Source organism: Molothrus ater, chromosome 8 (genome assembly GCF_012460135.2).
Source record: "Molothrus ater isolate BHLD 08-10-18 breed brown headed cowbird chromosome 8, BPBGC_Mater_1.1, whole genome shotgun sequence".
Taxonomy (NCBI): domain Eukaryota; kingdom Metazoa; phylum Chordata; class Aves; order Passeriformes; family Icteridae; genus Molothrus; species Molothrus ater.
This window is the reverse complement of record NC_050485.2, coordinates 19068091-19085193: the sequence shown is the minus strand read 5'-3', so window position 1 is coordinate 19085193 and position 17103 is coordinate 19068091.

Sequence of the window (17103 nt, the reverse complement as noted above, 5' to 3'; positions counted from 1 at the left end):
GGCCTTGCCCAGTTGTGTTTTCTTTGCCTGGTCAGGCACTCCAGGTGAGGGTGTGTGCTCCTTTCCTACCTTGATTGCAGTTCTAAAGAAAGCAACATTCATAGTCCTGCAACTTTGGAAGGATTAAGGCGATTATTCATGACTTCTTTTGTGTTGCTTGGTCATTTGTGTGGTGTCAGCAGCTGAAACTTGCATAAGAAAAATGAGTGACAAAAGAAAGCCTGTCATGAATGTGTAAGCGTGTAACCCAAACCCTGGTATTTCTATTAGTGTCAGAGTTTTGATCCAAGAACCAAAGAAAGTCATGCATTTTGATTTGGTGATATCTAGCTTCTTAGTGCTTAAAATGAATTTATATAAAAATTAATTAGCACAGAAGTGTTTTAATGTTGTTGTTGTAGCGCTGAGGGCAGGTCAGCAGAGTGTGAGTGGTTTTTCTGCTTGAGTTCCCCTGGCATGTCCAATGCACAGTGTGGTGTAGTGCTCTGACAATATCCTTTCTATAGCACAGAGAAGCATTACCTGCTGTTGAGCCAGATGTCAAAATGTCAGCAGCCAATACAGATAACCACTGTTGCTCCCACTGCTGATGGGGAGTTGTCATAGAGGTGCTGCCAACCTGACCTGCAGAGGAGGCTCACTGCAATGCTGAGATCCCCAATCTCTTGATCAGCAGCTTAATGCCCAGACTTTCTTGTTCAGAATTTTATCTTCCAGTGTTAAGCAGTTCAAATAAAGTCTGCTGCAATTATGTTACCAGGGTATTTTGGCAAAGGAAGTCTTCCAAAATGAAGCACAGTTTAACACAGGTAAGATTAAAAAATCTTTCCAAAATATTAAAGAGCCATAAAAAAGATGGGCGGGGGGCAGGGGGAAATCAAAAACTCAACAAGAAAGTAAGAGCTGCACTTTTTTTATTCAAGGGCAAGTTTTTATCACCCACATGCATGGTGGGGAAAACCTTGCCCCTTTTCTCTTGGACTGCTGTGGGCCCCATGCCACAGGGGCTAGGGAAGATGTGCATGGGTGGTGTGCAGCTTCATGCCACAGTGTGCACCAGGAGGGGAAAGATCAGTCTCTCCTGGCTCTCTTGTGCTGCTGAGTGGCACGGAGTAGCTTTAGAGTCACCTAGAAAGGGAAGTCTTTTCCAATTAATAATCTGCCCTGAAGCTGCCATGCTTACCCAAATCATGTATGCTTGAACTTACCCTGAAGACCAGCAGAGCAAACAGCTCCCTGCCACCCTCCCAGGGCTCTGCTTGCACTCTCCTGGCAGCTTTGCACTTGCTCTTCAGAGCAGCACTGAAAGGTCCTGGGGAAAGACAAAGACCAAGCAGCTCTTGTCTGGCAACAAGAAGGGTAAGAAAAGATCCCATTTGATCTTTGTTCTCATGGAAAGTGTCACAGGATGTTTAATATCCTTTCTGAGCAAAGACCTGCTGCTTTCCAGATCTTGCCCAAAAACACATGCAGTATTCAGCAGGCCACTTAGTTTATCTTTCTTGGATAAACAGAAGGCTGCTGGAATTTGAAACTTGTTCCAAGAGTCTAGGGTCCAAATCTGCGTGAGTCCTTCCCCTGCTCTGGGGTTTTGAACTGCATTTGAAAATTTAAAAACTACCAAACAGCAGCATGATTCCTAATGGGCAGGAAGGGCTGGTGTGTGTGACAGAGGACCATCCATGTGCACAAGTTCTGGTGTTATTTCCACTCTTGAATGTTGCCTGACTTTGGAACAGTTTAAAATAACTTACGAAAAGCCTGAGAGCACTGACCCACAAATACCAGTACTGACTTTGCCTCGATGCTAAGAAAAAAAAAAAAAAAATCCCTCCTAATGCGATGAAAGCTCCCGTGGCAGTGCCGAGACGCATTTTTCGTGTTGGTGAAGGTACCACGAAGGAGGGACTGGGGTGACAGCTTGGCGGAGCCGGGCGAGGGGCAGCGCTCGGCCGGGCCCCGCTGCGGGGAGGGGCAAGCAGCGGCCAGGTGGGGACGGGGCACCCCCGCCGGGGAGGGGCCGAGCCGAGCCCGACCCTTCCCTGCTCCCGTGCCGGGCCCGCGGTCACGGCCGCGCTGGCGGGGCGGGCTCACCGCCCCCGGGCCCGCGGAGCCACCGCCCCCAGGGGCAGCGCACGGCGGCCGGGGGCTCCTCCGGGCCCAGCTGCAGCGAGGGCTGCAGCCTGCAGGTATGGTCTGGGGGCTGCGGGCCCGCCAGCAGCCGGGGCACACAGCGGGCACACAGCGGGGACACAGGGTGGCCGCGGAGCGGGGCGGGCAGCGCGTCTCCCCGGCGGCGCGGCTGCAGCCGAGGCGCTTTCGTGCCCTGCCTGTGTCGTGGAGCCTTAGAATTGCGGAAACCTTGAAAAATCAATAAAAATGAGTGTAAACGCCACTATTTAATGACGGAATGCATATACATATATATAGATATATGTGCATATATAAGCGGTTGGTTAGGTAAGATGCTGGTCAGGTAAACAGCATTTGAGGATAAACAGCGTTTCAAGTTGCGAGATGGCATGAGGAAGCTCAGGTATCTTTTATTCATGTTGCATAAGCAGAACAAATGTACCTGCTCCGAGCAGGTGTGAGAGGCAGGGCTGTGCCTTGTCGCCGTCCCCGTGCGTGCGGACGCGCGGCTGTCCCGGGGTGCCCGCGCACGGCTCTGTGTCTGTGTGTCTGTCTGTGTGTCTGTCTGTGTGTCTGCCTGTGTGTCTGTGTGTGTTTGTGTTGGTGCGTGTGTGAGCGGCTCCCCAAGGGGCTCCGAAAGCCCAGGCACAGGCTGCAGGGCTGCCCTCTGGCCTTCGCAGGGTCAGTTAGCTGTGGAAGCAGCTAATCGCAGCGAGCCGTATCCTGAACAGCCTGGATATTACTTTTGGGGTATTAACATAGTGTATTCCCAGGAGAATTCTTTGTCTCTTGTAGGGCAACCAGGTGTGCAGTAATAGACTCGGGCTAAGTGGTCTTGTAGGAAATTGTGTGTTCACAGGCTGACTAAATTCAGGGAATCTATTCAATGAAAAAAAGAAGCCAAAAGATACAGTGAGTATTATCCTTATTTTGAACTTTCTGATAATTTGTCACTCATGTATCAAACTGTTCTGTTTTAGGTAAGTTGTTAATTAGGTGTTTGGGATGAATTTGGGTTTTTGTGGTAGCATTTTGACTGAATTGATTTCATTAAGTTAACAAGCTGGTTGGGATAGCTGAGTCTGTTGGTTAAGTCCACTCCTGCAATGGCAATGACGAAATGTTTCTGTTAGTGCTGGGAAATTGGAGGATAACATAAAACTTAATGAAGTGAAACAGGATTGCATTTTCCTCAGAGTGATTCTATTATGCCTCATTTAGGGCCATGTTATTGCTCACCTCAAATCATTAGCTGTTACTGTCTTTTTGTATTTCTGTTTTTAGTGCTACATAGCTCATAATTTGTTCTTGTTTTATATTTTTTTTCAGTTGCATTGTGTTTAATGTTTACTTTTCCATTTTTTGCAGCAGTGTAACAGAAGCTGTATTTTAATGGAAGGTTTCTCTGGGCTTCCCTAAGGGGTTTCCACATTAATGCCTTTAAAATTCAATCATTAACTTTTGCCTTCACCTGAAGGTGGAAAGTGATGATGCAAAACAATATAGCACAGCGTGTAATTTGAATTTACAAAGCTTTATCAGAATTGATTCAGCTGATATGTAAACAGGGGAAAACTCAGGAACTTTCTTTTTGCCCCAGCTTGCACATTCACTTCAGCTTCAAGCTGTGCACCGTTCACCTGCAGCTGCCTTGCTGATGGGATTTGCTGAGCTGGTTCTTGTCTGCAGCTGTGAGGAAGGGGACGAGGACACCCCCAGGGATCCCTTCCGGATCCATATTCCCAGGCCAAGGTCCAACAGACTGGGCACAGGGGGGGAAGATTTTTCAGATGCTTTGGTGCAAACACAATTGCTTCCTGAGGGAGAGATTTGGCATGTGTTTCCTGAGAGAACCGTGCTTGCGTCAGCAGCCCCCTGCCACCCTCTGAGCTGGATGAGCACAACCGTGTGTGGGGCTCCTGGGGAACTGCATCTGGGTTCAAAAGCACCTTTGCTTCTCTTTTATTCGTAACTTTTTACCCCGATCTGTCTGACTGCGTGGCTGCTGTGTCAAGGGCTGAGAAGGTGGCCTGAAAGGAAGGAACACATGGCAGGGGGCCGGAGGTAAGGGCTGTTTCTGCCGGCATCACTGCTGCTGAAAGAAATAATTGCTTATCAAACTGTGGTCAGAGGGGGAGGATGACATGTGGTTATGGCAGTTGCCTGAAAAATGTAGCTCAGATATCTTAATGCAGTTGTGCATGTGCAGTTAGTTAGCTGTGTACACGAAGATATGGTCCTCTGTTTTTGTTGTAACTCTTGAGTTTTCACCTAATGATTTCACTTTCATGATGTATAGCCATGTGTACAATTAAGGATACATTCCCTATACTATTCTCTCTTGGAGTATATTCTCTGTTTTCTGGAAAATAGACCTAGGCATCATAAGAGTATGAATTTTATTAAACAGATTATATTTAGCTGGAATAGGTGAATGCCCAAAACTCTAAAAGGGAAGATTAAACCACCCCTAAGAGGGTGCCTCTAATCCTAGAGAGCATAATTGTTACATGCATGCACTATACTCTGTTTTACATTTACCTAAATTGTTAAATATACTTTTGAAGGTACTGTAGACCTGCTGTTAAATTCTAAACGTCAGAAACAATTAGATAAATAGCACTGTTTTAATTTATATCGTGAGTCTAAGAAGTCAGTTTAATGTAAGATTTCCATAATCTGCTACCATTTATTTTAGTCTGGAAAGCACTGATACTTTTGTGCATTGTTTTAGGACTTGTTTTTGTTCCTGCTTTACACACTTTGTTTCTCGTCATGATCCTATTGTAACCAGTAAGAAAACACAGCACATTGTCCATTTAGCAGGAGTGCATATTTAGAGGATGATGGTACAGGTTCCTGTTCACAGAATTTGAAGGAGAAATTACATGCTATTAGTATCCTTATTCAACAGAGAAAAATAACCTTTTCCTTCCAACCTGAAACAAGAAACTTTATGGCATTGAAGAAAAGTATCTTACCTTTTCTGTCCTGTGGTGAGTCACTACAGCTCCAGTTGGATTATTTTTGTAGAGTCTCCTGTAGATTTAAAAAAGCAGATTAAAAGAAATAAAAATCTCAAATTTATCCATTTTTTCCTAAGAGGGTTTTCTTTACAGCAGCCTTATGAGAGCAAAAGACCTATTTTATGAGCTATATTGTTGCCTGTGGTAATTGGCACACATTGATGTGACTGTGAGTAGTAGAACTGCAAGCTAAGCTTGCCTGCAGGAGGTGGGCTCCCAGCCTGTGGGATGGAGACATTTGGAAAGGTGCAGTTTTTAAAAACCAAAACTGAAGCTGTCCAAGCTAATCACTCTGTTTTTCTTCACTGGAAATGAAGGTGCTTCCTGTGGAGCTTATTGAACTGATAGTTTTGTTTTCCTCTCTGGAAGCATTCTGCACTTGCTGGGAAGTGGGAGAGCTGTTCCCAGTGGGGCAATGAGTCAGCTGCTCTGGGTGAAGACACCCTGGTGGAGACTCTTGTCCTGGATTGGCTCCATGTCTCTCTGCAGCTTGGAGGATGCTGGATATAACTGCATGCAGGGAAAGCTGTGATCTTTTAAGTATGAAATCTTTGGTGTTCAGGTCCCCCATCCTCCTGTTTTTGAAGCAGCATTTTTCAGCACAGGAGGGTGGGTGCTGCTCAGATGACACTTGTCTGGCACACTGTGGCAGAAGAGAGGAGCCCACAGAACTCAGGTATAGCCAGGAGGCACTTACCTTTCCTTACACTGTAAGATCAAAATCCATCTCCTTGGTCTCTGCAGCAGTTTAAACTATGCAGGCCCCTGAGGCAGCAGATAATCTCTTCAGCAGCGAGATGAGCTATTCATTTGTAAGATTAGCCAGCAATTTGTGGCAGATTTCTTCCCCAGAGCCTGCAGCAGCTGGGAATTGTAGAACTGGCTTGAGGGCATGCAACAATATATTTTGAGAGTTGGGATGAATTTAGTCTTAGTTAATAAAACTCTACTGGTTACTTTGCATACAATGCAAGTGCTACTGAATAGTTGTTTCTCAGCTGCAGTTCAGTGTTGGACAACCTCAAGCTATCCACAAATCAAGATATTCTTGCTGCTTTTACTTGACTTAAAAAAAAGGAACAGCATTTTTTATTCTCATTTGGTTTATGTGTCATATTTATCAGTTTTTGTTGTTTTGTTTGATGAGATAATGAAGAGAGAAGGCAGTAAATGATGAGTCTTTCGTGTTTGCTTTTAGATGACATTACCAGTTTGCACCGAAAAACTGTTGGTCTTTTTCTTTTTTTGGTATTTTATTGTAGCATGATTTCCTGGACTTTGGTGTGAATGCTGTCTCAGAGCATTATGCAAATAAGAGAAAAATGAAGCAACTGTATTTTTTTAATGTGTGTTGTATGTCTAGTCTGTGTAAAGGATGTACATCCATGCTTATATGCACTAAGAATCAGGCTTACATTCTGCATCAAATTGCTAGTTGGGTAATGCTATTTAAGTGGATAGGATTAAAAACTAATGTAAAAACAAGACATGGGAAATAATCTGGGCTCCTTTTACCATTAAACATTATTTTCTTTAACTGTTCTCATTGTCAGTAGCATCTATTCAGTTTCTGGGGAATACTGTCCTTGAATGCTTTTAGAATGGTAAATACATTAGTTGCTACCAGAGGGTTGTCATAATTGTCCAGAAATAATAAACATGGGAAGCCCTAGACCATCTGTGGATATTTATTTATAATGTACATATTTGTTCTTTTAACCTACTGGTATGTAAATTATAGAGAACCCATCTGCCACCTTTTTCTTTCCAGCTCTCCAAGTTTCTTGTGCAATCTGTGAGTGACTGGGATACCATCAAAATTATTGCCATATCTTACCAAGAGATTTGACCAAACTTCAGGGATTCCTCAACTTTTGTTCACAGACTGCCAGTGTACTTGCCTACATTTATACTCCGTTTCTTCTGGGGTAACTGTGTACCTAATGATTGAATATTTTCTCAAATCCATTTGAAGCAATAGGTGAGAGTGCAGATGAACATATGGTAAAATAAATTTCAGTTCTCAGTTGCAATGCCAGCAGCAAAGTGCCTGCTAGAAAACAAATAGAAGAAAACATTTTCTTTGGATATTTAAAAAATAAAAGCTGTTGCCCAGCTATTGCAGAAGGTCCTAGAGGCAGGTTTTGAGTATCAAAACAGAGAAGATGTTTTAGCAAGCAACCACAAAATTCCTGCATCCCCCTTTCTGAACAGGACCTGGAAGTATTTTTGGAGTTGGGAATTCAGATCCTCATCCTCAGTCCTCAGCGGACAGTGCTGACATTTTTCTCTCCATTTGTTCAAGATGGAAACAGTCTCCTGTCTTTCACTTTTTTTTTTAAATGCAAAGTTTCCTTCCTTTCTGCTATTTCTGGATTTTTCTAAATGTTGATGTAATGATTCACATTTCCCAGATGTGAAATGCAACTGTAGGAAGTAGGATCTTTCCCTTGCCTCTCTAGGGGTTTCTTGTAGTCAGTGGTGCTGTTGGGTTTCCTAGTTAACATCTCTCCTGATTCAAATGGTTTTCCTGCTGGCCACAGTGTTCTGGTTCTAGGTTTCAGTACCTACTAAGTCATAGAGTGTTCATTATAAACACATCTTAAACTAGGTTGGCTTTGAGAGCTTCTTGAAGACCTCTCAAAAGTCCTCAATTTATTCTGTAGACGTAGTCAAATGCGTCCTCTTGTCTGTTTTAGGCCTTGTCTCATCAAGCTGTTGTGTTTGACAATATCAGGCTCCTTTGGCAGAGGAGTGCCTGGAGCTTGTTCAGGAAACTTGCAGCTGAGAAGGGGCAGTGCAGGGCTGTGCTGCTGCTCTGGGGTCACTGCCCTCCCTCCTCTCTGCTCTGTCTTTGGCTGGTACTGCAATGGAGCATGGATTCCACGTTTATCTTACTCCTATGTATTCCCAAAAGTACCAGAGTATTTGGATTGGTAATTTCTTGACTTTGTGTTTATTCCCCTCCTCCAGAGGCCCCTGTTATCAGCCCTTCAAGCTCATCACCTTTATTTCCCATAAAAGTCATTAACAGAACAGGAAAAGGAAGGCCTGAAATAAGGACAGTCAAACCCAAAATGGTTCCACATTCAAGTGTCAGCTTCATCTTTCTGCCACTGAAATGCTGAATCCAGTCTCTCAGCTATTGAGTTTGAAATTTTCTGGGCCAAGGCATCACACTCAGCCTTGCCTATACCAGTGTGCCTCAGTATCAGTGTTCAATAAATATGCCCAGCTGGATTTAAAATTAGTTGCTGCACTGAACTTGATGGGAATAAATGTTTCCATTTTCATCATATGGGCTAACTGGTCTGAGTTGGCCCTTGAAGAATTGATGTGCTATTGCCATTTGAATATGTTGATGTTGTTACGCTTCTCATAGGCAGCTATTTTTCAGTTTTTTAAAGAAACAAACATTTCTGGTAGTTAGCTTTTTTGTTTGTTTGTTTTTAAGCATTGCAGCCTTCCAGATGCAATCCTGTCAGTTTGGATAACAAACCATCACCTATCAATGTTGACCATCATCACGTCCTTGCAGCCACATGTTCCTGGAGAGTTCTCTCCCTGTTGACTCTCCCTCAGCAATCCTGCTTTCATGCAAACATCTCCTTAAATTACACTTTCTTTGGGCAGCTATAATGTGATAACACAAGCAGAAATCCTAAGTGCATTTTTAAAGGGACTGAAAAGAATTCTCTCCTGTAGGAAAAGAGAATATTGGAATGGAAATCAGCTGAGCAAGAAAAGGCAGCTGAGAGGAGCAGCACTTTCCCTCTTGGAAGGACTGAGTGGCTGCAAAGACCAGGTAGTTTCTACACTTGGCCAGTATCGATACTGCACTCCAATAGCAGCTGGAGTTTTTTGTATGAAAGCTGTTTTCATTGTTAAGTATAGAATTAACAATTTTTTTTGTTTCCTCATCTAAATCAGTTCAGACTATTTCTCTGTGCATCTGGTATTTTGCATTGAAAGTGGCCCAAATATTTAATTTGGGAAATGCAACTGCCATAAAATAAAATTTGATGACAGCAGAAAAATTAGTATTGGATGAACACTGTGTTGATTGCGGCATCACAGCTGATCGCCAAGGACCCTGGAACTCTCAGCAAAAATATGCAGTTTCTGTCATTATTTATTGAAGGACCTGGCTTCCACCCTAAATACGTGAAAATCTAAGCAGTCAAAACAGGATGCAGTTGGAGAACAATTAAATTGGTCAGATTTAATTTTCCTTTTTGCAGGTTGGCACGTGGCTGTGATGAAAATTGGCAAGGCAAAAACGCTTTGTTAGCAGAAATATCCCTGTGAATCCCAGCCAGAGCCACTTTCCTGCAGAAGCAAACACTTATTTCTGTACCCTGTTTAGCTCTGTGGGGCACAGCACAGATCCAAAGCTTTGAACAGGTTCCCTTCTGGTTAGCTTAGGGATCCAGATGTAGAGTAGGCAGGGCAATCTAGGAAATCTAGGATGAGCTGTGACTCATTCCCTGCCTGCTCCACCATCCTCTGCTCTTCATGAAGCCAGTGTTTCATCTCTTCTTTGTGGTCAGAGTTCTTTCTATCAGTGCCCATTTAATTTAGCCTGATGGAATAGCAAGTTGGAAAGAATAAATAGAATTATCCCACACATCTGGTCTATTTTTAATGAAGTTGATGGAGTGGAGAGTAATCTCTGAGGGGCTGCAACCCACATGATGTAATTCTGCATTTGGTTTGTGGTGCAAGCTCCATAAAATCAGCTGACCCATGACTGATGGTAAAATGACACTTGTCAGTTTGCAAGCTTTGTCTGTTTGCCAGAAAGCATGGGTTAACAAAGTATTTCAGATGAGAGGTCTTGCATGGGCACCCTGGGTGTATCAGCAGAAGTAGTTTGCAGAGTACTCCTTCAGAAGGCAATTTTACTTTTACCTTAAATGAGAAAGTAAATCTTGGGTGACAGTTGTGAAACTTGGTACACAAAGCAACTCCTAGAAAATAAAAAAAATCCCATAGTTTTATTGTTTCTAGAGAATATAGCAAGCATGTAAATGATGTTGTCAGTGTATCAGTGCCTCCTGACAGGAAAGGCACCAATGCACCGACTAAAATGTGTCTGGGGAAAAAACAGAGGATGTGAAAGTGGTGACAGACAGGACAGGGAAACCAGTGGAGTGTGTTTTAGGGTGGCAGTGGAGGTGGGAAAGGAAATCTGCTGATGCTTGTGGACTTATTAAGAGTTTGTTAGGATTCTATTTTTGCTTCAGGTGAACTAAGAACATTGTAGCAATTTAAAATTTATTAAATGCAACCTTCCCTAACATAAAATGCCCACTCAAGAAGAAAAATTATCTAATGATGAATGATTTGGAGCATGCAACAGAGCTTTTTTTAGGTAGGTTCATAGGCAGGTGTTGCTGCCAACATCTTCCCAATATTTTTCAGGGTACCAAGAAACACCAGTGGTACTTAACTGGAAATGGAAACTTAACTCAGTGAGAGATCTCACCACTAAAACAAAAGATAATAATTTAATTGGACCTTAGTTTTTTGTTTGTCAGTTTTAGTGTGAGATCAAAATTATATTTTTGTTATTATGGTGCCAACGAATTTATGGGTAAAACAACAATTCCTTGTAACAACTCTTCTTTGGGATGCTCCAAGTTACTCTTTCAGGTAATTCAGAAGATGCAATTTAAATACTACTATCTTGATAGTTACAGTTTATTTCCTATAGGGGGTGAATTTCCATTGTAAATAGAAGACGTTCTTGAAAAAAATCACTAGAACCTGTTCATTTTTAGAGAAAAAAGTTAACTTCATGGTGAGAAGATTTTAAGGAATATCATCCTCTGTATATCAATATATGAACATTGGTTTTAGAAATGATTTTTGCTTTCTGATAATTCTTGAGTTATTTTTGCTCCTTTTTCATCCATGTAATAAGCAGTTTAAAGTGAAACTGATCCCACTAAAAGGATTATTGATAACGAGATCTAGGTAAGAGACAATTACAAGGTTGGCTGGAATAACAGGATAAGGGGATAACTGTTGGGTTGTCCTGTTAAATCTTGTTCTTTTGTTCCCAAGCTGATATGTGGTGAGACTTTGACCAAATGATACTCATATGTCTGTCCAGTCTAAACAGGCAGGAAATGCATTTCTTCACCATGGCTCCTTGACCAGTAATGTGAATAACAAAGCTGAGAGTGAAAAGCCAGGACTACTTTGTTTGGTTTTTTTTTAAACTTTCTTATAACTTGTATGGAGTACATCCTGGAACATGGTACCAAGTTGCAAACCTATACCTAGTTCTACAGTCTATTATTGAATTTTTTAGCCAGGTTTTTGTTTTTATAAACTTTCCGATTCAGTGGTTCAAGAGCTATGATAAGTGGCCAGCAAGTTGGTCTGTAGGATCAGATGAAAAAGCAGAGGCTGCAGAGTTTGATTCTGAAGTGTTTCCATTTGAGAGATTGCTCATAAGAGCCTTTGGGTGTTTTATGGGAGATTTGGCAGGCTGTGCTCGTTCTGGGGTTGTAAATATTGCTGTAATTAGCACTGGGTTTAATAGGAAGAAGAAACAGAGAATTTTTACCAATGTTTTTATAACCAGTTCTTACATAAATTTCTAGGTTATTTTTCTTAGATAGCATCAGCCTCTTTCTTTCTTTCCCTTTTCAAGTACTTTAAAATTTCACCTTTTATAGGCTCTCTTATCATTACTTTCTAACATTTAACAAGATGACTCCCTGATGTCTTGCTCCTCCAGATGGGCTCTTTTCCTCCTTCTTTTATAGCTATCTGGCTTTACAGTGTAGATGGTGAAGAGAAAGACAAATGTGATACAATCTGGGGAAAGTGGTTTCCTGTGTTTCTACATACTGTCTCATTTACTGTTAGAGTAACTCAAACTTCTCTCTATAAAAGTTCTGCCCTCACTACTTACAGGTCTGTTTTCCCGCCAGAGGCACCCTTGGGTCCCTTGGTGCAAAGCCTTTGGTCTCATGCTTTTTATGAGTTAAGATAATCCCGTGCTTCTTTTGGTCAGATATTTTTCCAAACATTCTTTTCAATCACATCTCCACGACAGGCTTGTTTGAACACTTACTGTAACATTCTGCTTGCTGACAGTTCTGTGTGTCTGGGAGCTGAGAGGATACAAGCTAAGGATATGTATGGGAACATCTGAGAAAACAAAAATGGAGCCTAACTTTTAAAGAAATTAAAATAGAAATAGAGACTAATGGTAAAACATACTTAGGGTATAACAGGGTGATTTTTTTTCTGTGTTTTACTTGCCAAAGTGAAAACATTCTTTGAAGAGAAATGTTCTTTAACATAAAATTGAGAAATTGTATTTCTGGGCTGCAGTGCTGACTAGCAGGAGCACACCCTTAAGTATCATGGAAAGTTCCTGCTGATCATTTCTGAAAATGATGTAATCGAGCAGCTGCACCAGTATTCACTCGGCAAAGGGAACCTGGGGCACTCCTCTCAAGGCTTTAAAGTTGTCCTAAAAACTAAAATACAGTATTAAGCAAGGATCTAGTTGAAACATGGATGGCTCAGTGAGGCTGAATGGAAGACTGAGCATGAAGAATGTGCTGATCTGCCCAAGACACTTTGGTTGTTTGTTAACTTCCTGCATGTGATTTCACCAAAACAGCTGCTTGTGAGTAGATGCATATTTCACTGTGTGCATGCTGTCAAATTCTTCCTGGTCAGAGGTATATTTTGTATGGCATGCTAAGAGTTCTTCCTCTTGACTTCTGTTTCCTTGTCTTTCATTTTAGTATTTAATGTTTCCTTCCCAACTTAGTAGCTTCCCTTTTTGTTACTTTCTGAAGGGTTTGTGCTTTCTGAAGGCTCACACATGTGAGCCTATTTGTGCAGAGATGTGTTCATTGGAATGTACATATGGATGTATTATAATATACAATGCTTTTTAAATAAGGTGAATGTGATTTCTGCAATTACTTCCCAGAAATCCCTAACCCTGTAAAGCCACATTCATCAGTAGTTGCTTTTGAAAGTCTGTTTCAGGAAATGACAGACATCCTGTTTTTTTGTCTTGAACAGTTGTCTGTCCAGTATTTAGAGATATTTCTACCATTCCTGCTGGGGATTATCTTAATGTACATTTACAATATACAATGATTATATACTAACATTATTAAAGGAAAAATAATTTGTGGCTCTGACATGATAGGGCTATCTGACTTTTTTACAGAGTTTAAGATTTCAGCTGAAAATCCCCTAAGACAAATGATAGTCACAGTGACAGTTTGCTAGCATATGGTGCATATTATCCATTAGAAGAGTGGGCATGGCATCAAGGATTCTAAGAGCTCTGTTTCAGAACATAAGCTTGTGTGAACAAAAGGAAATAACCTGCCTTGCCTTTCCATGCCTGATTAGCTTTGGCAAATACTGCACATTGAAGATGACGATGAATTGACGCTATCAGCAGCCCTAAACCATCAGATAAATAGAGACAACCTTCTGGATAACTTGTTCTCTAGGTACAGAATTTGTTTTCTAAAACAATCATCTCCTTTCCTTTTAGAAAGCACCTGTGTAGGATTCACATCTTGAAAATTAACTGTGAAAAGTATTTTTTTGTGTGAATTGTTAAAAAACCAACCATGCCACTTGGGCTCTGAACTCTTCAAGATGTAAGAGAGCACTAATAAGTTCCTGGTCCAGAGAAGTGCACAGATCCTTGAACAGATAGGAATGACTGAGAAAAATTATTGTACTATCACATGTTTAAGCTTAACAGTACATGAGAAGTGTTTGAAGAAATTTTTAATCATCATTAATGATATATTATAAAACTCAAAATAACAGATAAATGTAGTGTAATTATAAGTAAATAAAAAAAAATTCCAAAAAATATGTGTTTCTACATTAGGAAAATGTAGGGATATTGAAAAATTGAGAGATATTAGAAAAATAGCAAATATCAAAGACATTTATGACATATACTTATGTTGACATCATAAGATGGAACATGTGTGACCACAGCCTTGCTAAGGGTGTGCTCACTGACAGTCTCAGCTCAGATTTCAGTAACAGACATGTACTCAAGGAAAATTGTCTGGCTCTCTATTCTTTAAATCACAATGAGAAATGAAATGCCTGTTTAAAAGCCCTTAATAGTGTCAATCAAAAATGCATATTTTCAGGTGGAGTTATGTTAAAGTCAAGCTTTCTCTGCAAAGGCGTTTTCCTACAAAAATATTCCTTTGTGTTTTTTACCCTCTGTAGTTAAACTGCATTATTTAAGGACTAACCTAGCCAGGAGCTATGTAAAAGAATCAAGAGGGTTCCATTATCATTTGCTTAACCTTTTTCTGTAGACCCCTTCTGTCAGGCTGTTGGTTTTCTGTAAGCCCCACACAATGGTTTCAAGAGACAAGGGATGTTCACCTTGCATTTCTCATTACTGACAGTAACTACTCCTGCTGTGGCTCCAGCTGCACCATTTGATTTAGCAATTTCTGGCAGCTTTGACAAATTAAGGAGCCAGTGTGGCAAAGTGATTGCTGTGGGAGGCAAGCACGGCCCTTCCTTTCCCAGTGACTGCTTGGTACAGGAGCAGCTAAAGAACATTGTGCTGCTCTGCAGCCCTTCCTTTTGCCATCTTATTCATGTTTCAGCTCTTAGTATTTTTACTTTTTGGATAAATGAGAGTCTTCTAAACTCTTGCCCTTCTTTTGTGTCACCCTAATCACCTGTGCCCCTCACTGGCACCTCCATTCTCTACCAGCTGCTTAGCATCCCTTTGCTTTCCAGACTGCTTTTCCTGTTCCATCTGTCTCCAGCAACCAACTCCCTCAAATGCATTAACTGAAGCAAACAAAGAACATTTGCTGTTCAGCATAGTGATGGGAGTTCATAAACTGGGCTGTTACACATTTCATCTTCTCTATCTGGATATATTTTGGATGGAGGGCAAGTTTTATCAGATGTTTGTATGATGCCCAGCCCTGTGACACTGCTCTATGATTAGAAGCCCCAAAGTACTACTGCAAAAAAAAAAAATTATTAATGTTGCTTTTATTTGGTATCATAGGGAAATCCCTCCTTAAATGTATAAAAGTGGTTACACATTTTCAAAATAAAACATCCAGATTTATTCAGGAATAATATGGATAAAAAATTGGAAAAAGTAGGAAGCACTTACTACAACCTGTCTTAATGTGTTCTTCTTGTCTTAGTGTTATGGCAACAACTAAAAGTCAGGTTGGATTTTGGTTTTGTTTTGGGATTTTTTTTTATATTTGTTTGTTTACTTTGATTCTGGTACAATTCCCTAAATGGACTTTCAGGTAAGCATTTTAACCATTTGTAACAGTGCTGGAATGATACTGGTTTTATGGAGGTCTAAGAAGCAGAATGTACCCTGCTTGTAAAGACATGCATAATCTGCAAGATTACTCACTCACACAAGGAATATTTCCATGGATTCATCAACCATTCTTTTCAGAAAAACATAAACTTGGTTTTTGTCTAGAGTCTGGACAGACACATATTCAAACAGAGAAAAGCTGACAATATAGAGTGACAGCCTTAAAATGCTCAATGGAGTTATTTTTATTTAGGAACATAGGGTTACAGAGAACCTCTTGGGTTGTTTTTAAACAAGTCAAAGTCATAATCATATAATTCTTGATAATAGACTCTGCTGAAATCAAAATAAGCTGTTCTTTTTGAGTTAAATAGCTAACTTAGGGTACAGAATGGGACAGCTGTTGACTGGAGAAAACAGATTAGATTAGAAATAGTGTTTACATCCCAAGAGCTGTACAGCGTTGAAGTCTTTATTTTCCATGTAGTTAAGAACAATTTAGGATTTAGCAGCCTGCCAGAATTCTGGCTGTAGTGCCTACCATGGTATGCAATTGCTAGTGTGGAAATATGGGGAAGCAAAAAAGGCTGGAAAAGTGTCTTGTTTTCTCCAAACAGGAAGAAAACCCAAAGAAGAGTGCCTCCTTTTCTCCTAACTAGACCTGTCAATAGAGGGTTTGCAGCTGTCTGCATCTTCTGTGCTCTTGTCCCATTTAAATGTGCTCTACTGTATAAGTTAAGGTAGCTAGCCAACTTCTGGGAAGGACTCTGGTTGGTGGTCAGATGTGGTCATCCTTGATCCTTCAAGACACGCAAAAGAAATGAACTCTTTCAAAAGCTGTAAAATATTTAATCTTATGCTCCACTGTCCCACAGAACATGCATATTTTTGTTAGCTAGCTTTTTCCTTCTTCTCTCTTCCTCTTCTGTCTTTGATACTCAAATCACACCCTTTTTGTTTTTTCTTTTATTCATAGTTCTTTAGTTTGTTTATTTTTCATTTCATTGAAGATGTAGCAGTCAAAGGGAAAAGAAAGCAGGAGAGTATTAAAACAAGGGGTCAACATGAATGTAGCAAGTGCCTAGAAATAATATTTGGTGCAATCTGAAGAACAAGAAAGAAGATCTGGCCTAGAGCTATGTGAATAGTAAATAGAAGAAGATAGTAAACTGCCCTAGAGTTAAGTGTGTAGGTTAAATGTAGTAAATACATGCAATTCTGTTACCTTTCACGTATTAGTGAATCTTCTCCAGCTATGCTTAAACTGCTTTATACTTGTTCATAAAATTCAACTGCACGGATGTTCTTAGAGTGACTTTGAAAGCTGTGTGTGTTGTTGTTCACCAGAGCAGTGCAGTTTAAATTCATTGGTGTGCATGAACCTGTTCTGGAAGTGTGTCCTGGCATCCTGGGCGCAGAGACTGTCACAGGCTTCTCAGGCCTCTCCCACCCCATCTTCACGGTAAAGGCAGCAAATGGCACATACAGTTTAACTATTTGGATGTATCTCACACTGGTCCAGAAAGAAAATTCTAGATAAGTCTCTTTCTCATTTTTCTGACATGTACATCTCTGCATTACGGAACAGGTAAAAGTGAGTGTTGGATT